The sequence below is a fragment of the Copadichromis virginalis genome, linkage group LG6 (assembly GCF_057382275.1).
Source record: "Copadichromis virginalis isolate Kocher_CV1m ecotype Utaka linkage group LG6, C_Virginalis_male_GT1.1, whole genome shotgun sequence".
NCBI classification, from domain to species: Eukaryota; Metazoa; Chordata; class Actinopteri; order Cichliformes; family Cichlidae; genus Copadichromis; species Copadichromis virginalis.
In genome coordinates, this window is record NC_140623.1 from 22,018,492 (window position 1) to 22,029,563 (window position 11,072).

General features: G+C 48.5%; 1 pseudogene; it reads right to left on the reverse strand.

Moving 5' to 3' along the window:
* Window positions 1-3,501: 3,501 nt before the first annotated feature.
* Window positions 3,502-4,327, reverse strand: LOC146707768 (uncharacterized; annotated as a pseudogene).
* Between the last annotated feature and the right edge of the window lie 6,745 nt (window positions 4,328-11,072).

Sequence of the window (11,072 nt, forward strand, 5' to 3'; positions counted from 1 at the left end):
TAGTAACTGAGTTACAAGATTCTAAAAGTAATTAATTACTTGAAAAGTAACTATTGCATTACTTTAAAAAAATGTTTAACCCTCTGGGGTCCAGAGTGGGGTCAGGTGTTCTGCATTCAATGAGGTGCCACACAAATTATTTATGCCACTCCAAAAAAATAATTTCTGTCCACTATAAAGGAGAACATCACAGACCTGCAGGTCTGACAGCAGCAGGTGTATCACTCCTGTTTTCTACCTGGAGACAGCAGTCGCCTCTTTGTTCTGACACACAACACAAAACTGTCCACAATACTACACACTAACTACACAAGACAACACATTAACTACACACTCCAAACACGCTAAACGTCACAAATCTCTCACATCTCAAAACTCGCTCTCTCTCTTTTTCTGCTGTCTTTCTTTCTCTCTCTCGCCGTCACTCCTAAAACTCCCCCCTCTTCCTAAACAACCAAATGTCATGTTGCCATATCATTTTTGATTGGTTGACATGGTATATTTTTCCACCTACACGAATGGGCTGTTTTTTGTTTTTTTATTCTTTGCTCATAAGCAGAGAGTGCTTGCTAGCGCTGTCCTTAGACAGTAAACGTGACGAAACTATTGAGGAAAAAACAGCGTAAATAGTGTTTATCATGAATGGTTTTATGTCGCCTGTCGACACAATTTAAAAACTGTTATATATCACCTTGTTACTTTGTCATCTTAAAGTGGTCGTGTGATTACCACGACTACTATATTAATAATGGATTGCATTTATATAGCGCTTTTCAAGGCACCCAAAGCGCTTTACAATTCCACTATTCATTCACTCTCACATTCACACACTGGTGGAGGCAGCTACAGTTGTAGCCACAGCTGACCTGGTGCAGACTGACAGAAGCAAGGCTGCCATATCACGCCATCGGCCACTCTGGCCATCACCGGTAGGCGATAGGTGAAGTGTCTTGCCCAAGGACACAACGACCAGGACAGAGAGCCCAGGGATCGAACCGGCAACCTTCCGGTTACAGATGCGCTTCCCAACCCCCTGAACCACGGTCGCTCAGGGGGTCGCCCAGGCCAGCCAAACAGACGCCTGTCTTCCGGAAGGAGTTTGGGCTGTCCCCCTCGGGAAGAGCGTGAGCTCCCCACGCTGGGGACAAAGACAAATGGCAGTGATTTTCTTTTGTTTTTATTTTCAAACCGGGGGTATATTCTGCCCTTGACAAACTGCCTGGCTGCTGAAATGCATGTTTTATTTCCAGTGTTGGGTAAGTTACTTTAAAATAGTAACTTAGTTACATTACTAGTTACTTCTCTCAAAAGTAACTCAGTTACTTCAAGTTACTCGTTACTTTCAAAGTAACTAGTTACTAGGGAAAGTAACTTAGGTTTTACTCAGAATTCTCTTGTTAATGTGTTTCTTCCATAACTTTGCCAGTCTTCTAGCTTGCTTACTTGCCACAAGTGCACTGTGCCACCTACCAATAGAAAGGAAAAGATAATGTGCATATTTCCACGAGAGAAATCCCACGCCTGGACCGTCATTGACTGCTGCCATGATTCTAGCCTACGTCACAGCGTCATGTGCGCCTTTTACATCCAACACAAAAACTGCAGTCGTGGTGCTTTCGATTGTACTCAGAACTCGGAGGTGACACGGTGCCATTTGTCAACAAGTCCGTCCTCCCTGAACTGGAGGAGGAGACTGAGAGGGTGCTCCTGGTGAACTGGAAACTTCCGGAGACCCTGAACCTTGGAGTGATTTTGTTACCCCTTCTAACACCTTCCTTCTCTTTGGGGGAGAAGAGGAGAAGAGAGGGGTGACACAGAATGACGCAGGTTTGCTAGACTAGATTTACCCTTTTTAATTTTCACATTTATTTCCTATCTTATTCATAGCCTTTTCTTTTTTTCTTTAAGTCACGAGCAGTTGTCTAAGCATTTCACTGCATATCGTACTGTGTATGACTGTGTACGTGACAAATAAAATTAGAATTTGAATTTGACTGACCACTTCTTTTTTTCCCTCTCCGGGATGTGACGGCTTGTTCTTAGCAGCAGCTGCTGCGAAGGATTCTTTCCCCAAGGTCTTTGGTTCTCTACCTTGGCCTGGCGGGCAGACTGCAGGCCTCCTGCTCCTCTCTGCATTCTGGCCCCGCTCTGTCTCCCTCTCACAGCTGCTGCTATCCGGTTGTTCAGTGATGACGCGACGAATCCTACTTCCGGGTCTAAAGTAGTCTGCGTTTAATATGGCTTTTGTGTTGTTAACATGTTTAATGTTATGTATTTTCTTCTATTTGATCTCAAAAAGCTCCTAAAACAGTCAGTGATCCCTGTTGACCTCCCTCTGCTTTTATTACCACTAATCATTTATTTAAGCTCAGTTTTTAAAACCTTAGGAAGTAACTACAGCCCAGCCCATGCAGCAGTATATGAATGACTAACCTCGTATTGTGGATGGATTATCTCAGTTGTTCTCCTGGCTGAAGTTTGGTCCTTTTACAGCATCCTGCCATGCGATTACATTTGTTCCTGACCACCGAGAACACTCACGTTAACTTTTATCGAGTGGGAAAAAAGTTATCTTGTTTATATTATGCTAACATAGCTGTGTCGCTAGCGGTCACGTAGCACATCATTATATACCAGCTAGCCCAACTTCAGTAACCCTACAAACATCACTGCTGTTTAGTTTTCTGTCTTCATTTATGCTGGAAGTGATAGCAGAGCTGTACGTTTTAATTTGTTTCCAAAACCCCGCAGTCAGGACATGCTATATTGTATTTAGATAGAAGCTAGAGAGCTAACTCCCTGCTAACTTCTAACTCCGTTAAATGTCATAAATTCCGTTTTCATGGATGCCTGGATGTTAAACTCAATTGTTACACCTGGTAGAGCAGAACGCTGATCATTTTATTAAAGATGAAATACTTTAGACAGTTTTTCAACTCTCAGTAATGCCATAGTGATCGTTTGATATATGGACCTGCAGCGGAGTTTAGACCCAGACACGGCTAGTGACGTCAGACTGAACAATCGGATTGCCACAAAGCCAGCTCTTGGCACCTGCTGGGGCTGAGGGTTAGGTTTTCTGGGTAAGCAGAGGTTGAATGCTTCTCCCTCCTGCTTTCTGCGGGTGCTTGTCTCTCTCATTCTATCCAGTGCTGGGCCAAAGAGACCCTTGGTAGGGTCACAGGCTGCATCCATGACCTCAGCCTTCTGAGCATCACCTAAGCTTGACAGGTTTAGCCACAAGGCTCTCTCACCCGAGACTGCAAGGGACATAACATGGCCACACCCTTGGACTGCTCCCCTGGAGGATCGAAGAATGAGATCATTAACCACACAGATTTAATCCCAGAGGGCTGGGTTTGGGGAACCTGAGTCAAGCTGACAGCCCATGTCTTCCAGAGCAGTGCAGCATATTTGTACATCCTTTGATAAATAGATGCCGTGAGGCGATCCATCTTGCTGGGCAAAGAAATGCTAGAAGAAGCTGAGATTGCCCTGCAGTTAGGGTGAAGGTGATACGCCACTGACAGCTGGGGGTTCGGTCATCCCCAGTTCACCCATCCCCTGGATCTCAAGCTTAGAGCAGCCCTTGGTCAGAATCTTGCTTTTAAAAGGGCTTGACCAATAGTGACTAATTTCTTTCACGAAGGCCGGGACTGCTGGCAGAAGCTGCTTCAATGGTGGCAAGGCTGGTGGGAGCCTCTTGCTGTCATACAGGTCCCGTTCTGCCCCTTTGGCATCCTGAGCGGCTGGCCATGGCATGCCTAGCTTGGTAGCAGCCCGTTTGCAGACCTCGTACAAATTGCTGTCCACCGGGGGTGCAACTTCAGCCCCACTTGGTGGCCTGGACTGCTGGGGAGGAAAGGTAGAGTCATCCTCCTCCTCATCCATGTCCTCTAGGTCGAGGAGGTCAGAGTTGGCATCGCCCTCCGTGTCCTCGCCACCCGGCTCACCCATGTTTTGATCGAGGAGGTCTTTGAACGATGGGGGCATGAGCGGGGACTCTTCTTTCATGTCCGCCCAGCTTGTGGAGGCTCGCGGATGACGGATATCACTTGTAGCAGTAGCGGCCGACAGGCAGATGTCCTGACTGTTCGTTACTGCTACTCTCAGCCTCCTTTCCAGGACTTTCTCTGGCATCAACATGCAGTGTGGGCATCCCTGAGGGTTCGCCAGTGAAGCCTGAGCATGCTTGGCACCCATACAGAAGACGCACTTTGGATGAGGTTCCCTGCCCGAGATGACCGCATGATGTGAGGCACGGGCGGGATACAGCCTCTTTGGCCTTCGGTTCCGACCATTTGGCAGGAGTAGGAGCCAAAGACATGGTTAGAGGAAAGGCGTGAGACTAGGCTACACCAGGCTCGTCGCGACACGTTAGCCTGTACGTAGCTAGGACTAGCAGCGGGGGTTAAATCCGAGCTAGTCACCACGGGAGTCAGCTCGTCGTGACACGTTAGCTGCACTCCACTAGCCAATATTGTTAGCAACTTAATGCTAACTGAACCCTTGGTCGACTACAAGCTAACGAGACACTAAAATGGTTTGTGGCCTGCTAACAAGTTAATGCTAGCCGGACACTGAAAGAACAGCTCGCCATAACGCGTTAGCCCGAGTTACACAACGTCCACCACCTCGATAACTAAAACCAGGAACCGCTGGAACAGCTCGCCTGATGCGATTGCTGTTCCACAATGTAGCTATAAGTACACTTCTTTCGTAGGACTTACTCAGCATGATCCAAACTGGAACCAGAAAAACTGTGTTTGGTGACATACTCCTACACGGGACACCTGAGAACTGTTAAGCAGCTAATCAAGTTAGCCCGGATGCGCTGAGGGAGCTCAAAGTAGTTTCTCACAGGACAAAAGCAAGAATGCGTTAGGAGGGACTGGTCGGCCATGTTAGAATGTGGGGGTGGAGCCCTGAGCGTGGCTCGACAGGTCTGTCATAGACAGACGTGGTGTCATTGGAACTTCCTTAGTTGGTCACGCCGAGGCAATTCCCATAGTGAAACACTGAGCGAAGTTAGAAAAAGAACCAAAACAAGTACTGCACTGAGGCAAAAAGAAAAGAAGCAGAGCATCGATCGGTTTTGTGAGGGGGAAAATATGTAAGGTAATGTGTGTTTTAATCACGATTCATCATTTATAACCCTGTAGATATATGTTAGCTTTGTTGATATTTGCATCAACTCTTTGTTGATGCAAATATCTATTCAGCCTATCACACTGCATATTTCATTTTATTTTCCCCATCATCAAACCAGCTACACTAGTGTTTGCTCTAACTTGTGAAGTTTGACTTTTTTCTCTTGTTTATATCATCATGGGGAGGTAACACATTTGTTTCTTCTCTGTAGGTTATCTCAGTTTGCATTGGTAGGCAGCTCCATTTGTTTGTTATTTTGGCCTTAGCTCACCCCAAGATTATTTCATACTGGTGTGTTTGTAAATCTGTTGAATAATAAATACAACATCCATTCTTTATTGAGAAGTTCTTTCTGTGGCTCTTTGGGACTTCCATCATACCCCAGATGCAACATTGGATGATGCCAGACGGGTTTTCTGAGTATTTCTAAGTATCAGTATCTAAGTATTGATTTTCCACGACTGTCTCTAGGGTTTACAAAGAATGGGCTGAAAAATCTAAACTATTGATTGAGTGGCAGTTGCTGCTAGAGGTCAGAGGAGAATGGCCAGACTGCTTTGAGCTGATAAGAAGACAACAGACACTTGAATAACCACTCATTACCAACTAGAGTCTACAGAAGAGCATCTCTGAAGGAACAACACATCAAACCTTGACGGAAGTTGGCTACATCACAAGAATAGTGTCATGGTCTCCGTGCCTGCCCGGTCGGCCCCACAAGGCTACAATTGCTGTTGCTGTTTTCTCCCTCTCTGCCTGGGCGGAGCTCACTGTGGGCTCCCGCCCTTGGCCCACACACACACCTGACAACACTCACCCATCATCACCGGGAGCACTATTTGAGGCTGGAACACAGATCCTCTCGTCGCTGGATGATTGTACCCCTAACGTTAGTTTTCTCACAGCTCTTGTGCTTCCTATCCGTGACTTGTGATTAGTTGGTGACCTGCCTTCTCGTCTGCTTCAGATTCCCCCCCCCGGACCTGCGACCTCCCTGCTGCGGGAAAGTGTGTGAGTGTGAGAGAAGAAGACGTGAGCGAGTTACCCTGTGATTTCCCCCCCGGAGTTTTGGATCCCTTCACTGTACATATATTGCACTGCACTGTAAATAAACCACACCTTGGAGATACCTTACCGCTCTGCGTTTGAATCCCTGTACCAGATCGTGACAGAATCATCCAGCCACGGAAATGGATTCAGCAGACCCAGCGGTCTCGACTCCCACCCTCGCCACTTTGGCCGCGATGCTGGCACGCCACGAGCAGATGTTCATTCACCTTCGAGCAGAGCTCGCGAACCTCACACAGGCCGTGGCTCGGCTAACACCGCTACCGGCCGCTCCTCTGGTCGCCGCTCCTCCGTTGGAGGCGCCAGTTCCAGCTGTAAGTGTCGCGCCACCTGTTCACGTTGACAGATTCCTCCCTACTCCCAGGGCTTTCACGGGAGAGATTGATAAATGTGCTGGTTTTCTCACTCAGTGTGCCCTTCAGTTTCGCCAGCAACCGCAAACCTTTTCTACTGATGGTGCGAAAATCGCTTATATCGTCCAGTTACTCCAGGACCGTGCTCTAACCTGGGCTCAAGCTGCGCTTCAGGCGGAGCCGGACATCACCTTTTCTGACTTTCTTACTAAGTTTAAAGGTGTGTTTGACAGGAAAGCCACAACTGCCACCGCCGGCCAGCGCTTGCTTGCGCTTAAACAAGGTAAACGCAGCATGGCTGATTTTTCTATTGACTTTTCTACCTTGGCTGAACAGGCGAAATGGGGGGAAGAGGCCCTTAAAAGTGCATTGCTCACTAATATTAATGAGGAAATAAAGAATGAACTAATGCTCCGTGAACTGCCTTCCTCCCTGGATGCGCTTCTGGTTTTGTGTATGCGGGTGGACGATCAGGTGCGCGCACATCGGAGCGCACGCGCGCGTTCGGGGCATGCCCCGCTGGACTTTTGTGGGACCCCTACTGCAGCCCATGGGTCGTGTGACGCCGACACCGGGGATGGGGAAGAGCCCATGCAGCTTGGGCGCTCATGGCTGTCGCCCGCGGAGCGCCAGCGCCGTCTTGCCTCCGGTGAGTGCGTTTATTGCAGCCGTAAAGGCCACTCTGTCTCCTCCTGCCCAACGCTGGCAAAAGGGCGCGCTCACCAGTGATCGTGAGGGTGCTGGTGGGCGATCTGTCGAGTGAAAGCCCTCTCCCCAGGCTTCTTTTGCTGGCTACTCTGCGTGTTCGGACTGTTTCTCATTCTCTCTCCGTTCTCATTGACTCTGGGGCTGAGCAGAACTTTATTGACACCTCACTCGCCGCCAAACTGAACATCGCCTTGGAGCCTCTGTCACGCCCCCTCCGCGTTCACGCACTGTCGGGCCAGCGCCTGCCTGACATCACTCATGTTTCTGAATTCCTTTCATTATCTCTCTCTGGCAATCACGCAGAAAGGATTTGTTTTTTTTTCGTTTAAGGCTCCTCTCACTCCGCTGGTTCTGGGTCACCCCTGGCTTGTCCTCCACAACCCGCATATCGACTGGGAGAAGGGTGCCGTACTAGGTTGGAGTGTGGCCTGCCATATGAACTGCCTCCGGGCTGCGGCTTCCCCCGTTTCGCTCCCACCCACGGCCTCGCCGTCGGATGCCCCGGACCTCTCGATGGTTCCGCGGGTTTATCATGATCTGCGGGATGTTTTTTGTAAGGATCGGGCACGGTCCCTTCCCTCACACCGCCCGCTTTTCATGCCATCCTGGGGTCCTCCGCACCTGCTCGTTCCTCCGACGTTACTTCTGGTGGCCTGCTATGACTAGGGATGCCAAGGAGTATGTAGCCGCCTGTTCGACCTGCGCCCGGAATAAGCTTTCGAACCGCCCTCCACCGGGTCTTCTGCAGCCTCTCCCTACACCAGCTCGACCATGGTCCCATGTTTCTTTGGACTTTGTCACGGGCCTGCCGCCCTCCGCTGGTAACACCACCATACTTACCATTATCGATCGTTTCTCCAAAGCTGCACACTTCGTCGCCCTCCCGAAGCTCCCCTCGGCCTTGGAGACGGCCCGGCTCCTCACCTCCCATGTGTTCCGTCTTCACGGGATCCCCGAGGACATCGTCTCGGATAGGGGGCCGCAATTCACGTCCCGTGTTTGGAGGGAGTTCTGCTCCGCACTGGGGGCCAAGGTCAGTCTGTCTTCCGGTTTCCATCCACAGAGTAACGGGCAATCGGAGCGGGCCAACCTGGAGCTGGAAGCTGCCCTCCGCTGTGTCACTTCGCACAACCAATCGACCTGGAGTGAACAGCTTCCATGGATCGAATACGCCCACAACAGCCACACATCCTCCGCCACGGGCAAGTCTCCCTTCGAAGCGTCCCTGGGCTATCAACCACCTTTGCTCCCGGCCATCGAAGGTGAGCACTCCGTTCCTTCTGTACAGGCTCACCTCCGCGGGTGCCGTCGTGCCTGGCGGGCGACTCAGGCTGCCCTGCTCCGTACTAAGGAGCGGAACAAGACCCTCGCTGACCGTCACCGGACACCGGCCCCCGTGTACACCATCGGTCAACGAGTATGGCTGGCTACCCGTTTTGTGCCGCTACGGACTGAGTCGAAGAAGCTGTCTCCTCAGTTTATTGGTCCTTTTCCTGTTGAGGCCATTGTGAACCCTGTGTCTGTCCGCCTCAAGCTGCCGCGCAACATGCGCATTCACAATGTCTTTCATGTGTCTCAGGTCAAGCCGGTGCTCTCCAGCCCGTTGTGCCCTCCCTCCAGGGCCCCGCCGCCCCCCCGGCTCGTGGATGGTCAGCTGGTCTACGATATCACCCGCATCATGGACTCCCGGCGCCGGGGTCGGGGTTTTCAGTACCTGGTTGACTGGGAGGGCTACGGGATAGAGGAACGCTCCTGGGTGCCTCGAGCTGCTGTCCTGGATGGTGCCATGCTCCGGGACTTCCACCGCAGGCATCCAGGTAAGCCTGGTGGGTCACCGGGAGGCTCCCGTTGAGGGGGGGGGTACTGTCATGGTCTCCGTGCCTGCCCGGTCGGCCCCACAAGGCTACAATTGCTGTTGCTGTTTTCTCCCTCTCTGCCTGGGCGGAACTCACTGTGGGCTCCCGCCCTTGGCCCACACACACACCTGACAACACTCACCCATCATCACCGGGAGCACTATTTGAGGCTGGAACACAGATCCTCTCGTCGCTGGATGATTGTACCCCTAACGTTAGTTTTCTCACAGCTCTTGTGCTTCCTATCCGTGACTTGTGATTAGTTGGTGACCTGCCTTCTCGTCTGCTTCAGATTCCCCCCCCGGACCTGCGACCTCCCTGCTGCGGGAAAGTGTGTGAGTGTGAGAGAAGAAGACGTGAGCGAGTTACCCTGTGATTTCCCCCCCGGAGTTTTGGATCCCTTCACTGTACATATATTGCACTGCACTGTAAATAAACCACACCTTGGAGATACCTTACCGCTCTGCGTTTGAATCCCTGTAGCAGATCGTGACAAATAGTATTGCTGCTTGCTATGTTCATCCCTTCAAGCAGGATAACCCACCATGTCACAAAGCTCAAATGATCTCAAATTGGTTTCTTGAAATTACAAGTTCTCGTTACTCATATGGCCTCTACAGTCACCAGTTCTAGAGCACCTTTGGGATGGTGATAGTAGATTCTCTGCACTGATCCAACAGATTAGCAACAATCATGCTATCATGTTAATATGGACCACAATCTCTGAGGCATGTTTGAAGGTAGTTCTGAGGCAAGGGGTCCAAGGTGGCACAAACAAGGCGCACCTAAAAAACCTGGTATTAACTGCAGTGGAGTTCAGCAAGTGATAAACCACAAATAAGAAAAAATTAGAACTTATTTTCTGCTTTTTAATATGGGACTCAGCATAAGCAGTTATCCCAATGTTCATGGTAACCAGAGCATGACCCTATTATTCTTTTGCTTTAAACGCAAGGGTTAAAGTGGGTTACTGAAGGTGCTGGAACATTGGTAGGTTAATACATGTAATAATAATATTACTAATGAATTGGTTCATTTTTCACATCCTGCAGTCTGGCTTCGCTTCCAGTGATGGTGCAGTCAGTGCTCAGTAATAAGAAAATACAGACATCCAATGACCCACTTAAACCTTTACCAAATCCCTTTTCCTTCTCATCTGTGTGATGTGCTCATGAAGCAAATGTAAATGTTTCAGTTCATGTTGTGTTCATGTTTCATCTACCCAGATAATAAGTAAAAAGAAGTGAGCATAAATTGAGTAGTCTTTTTTTAAAATGGCAAGTAATTTCAAATACTAAACCCCACTTTAACCCATTTTTGTTTTAAATAGTTGTTAGAGGGTTAGGGTCACATATGAAGAGAATTAAACCAAACTTGATACCTGCTGTATGTTTCATTAAATTTAATTCACAGAGAATATTCAGGTGATATAATGACAGTATTAAAACAGTATTAGTATTGGAGACCGTTTTACAATAACACATAATTTAATTTGACACATTTAAAAACATCGTAGCTGTTTAATCACATCAAATAAGTTGCATGAAATCGACTAGCTATGTGGATGGTATATTTATAAGACATTACCTCCAATTTTTTACTTCTGTGGATTTTTTTCAGGTGCATGTGGAACAGTAGTGTTTCCCAGTAATGAGCACATTTATTTCCCCTTTCTCTATTCGCCATAACCACAGAATAACAGATAAACCCTATTTTAAAACTGAAAGAAGGGATTTATCAGTGGTGGTAGTGGGTGGACGGTTGATATAAAAATTAGCAGCATGACTTGTTGTGACAGTAAAATGATTAAAAAGTGAGGAACTCTATTAACAGCTTGCAAAAGGGGTAAAATTATTAATCACAGATTCATAGCTCTAGAGTGCTAAATATATTCTAAACTAATAATAAGAAAATATAATAAATGGAAAAATGCACA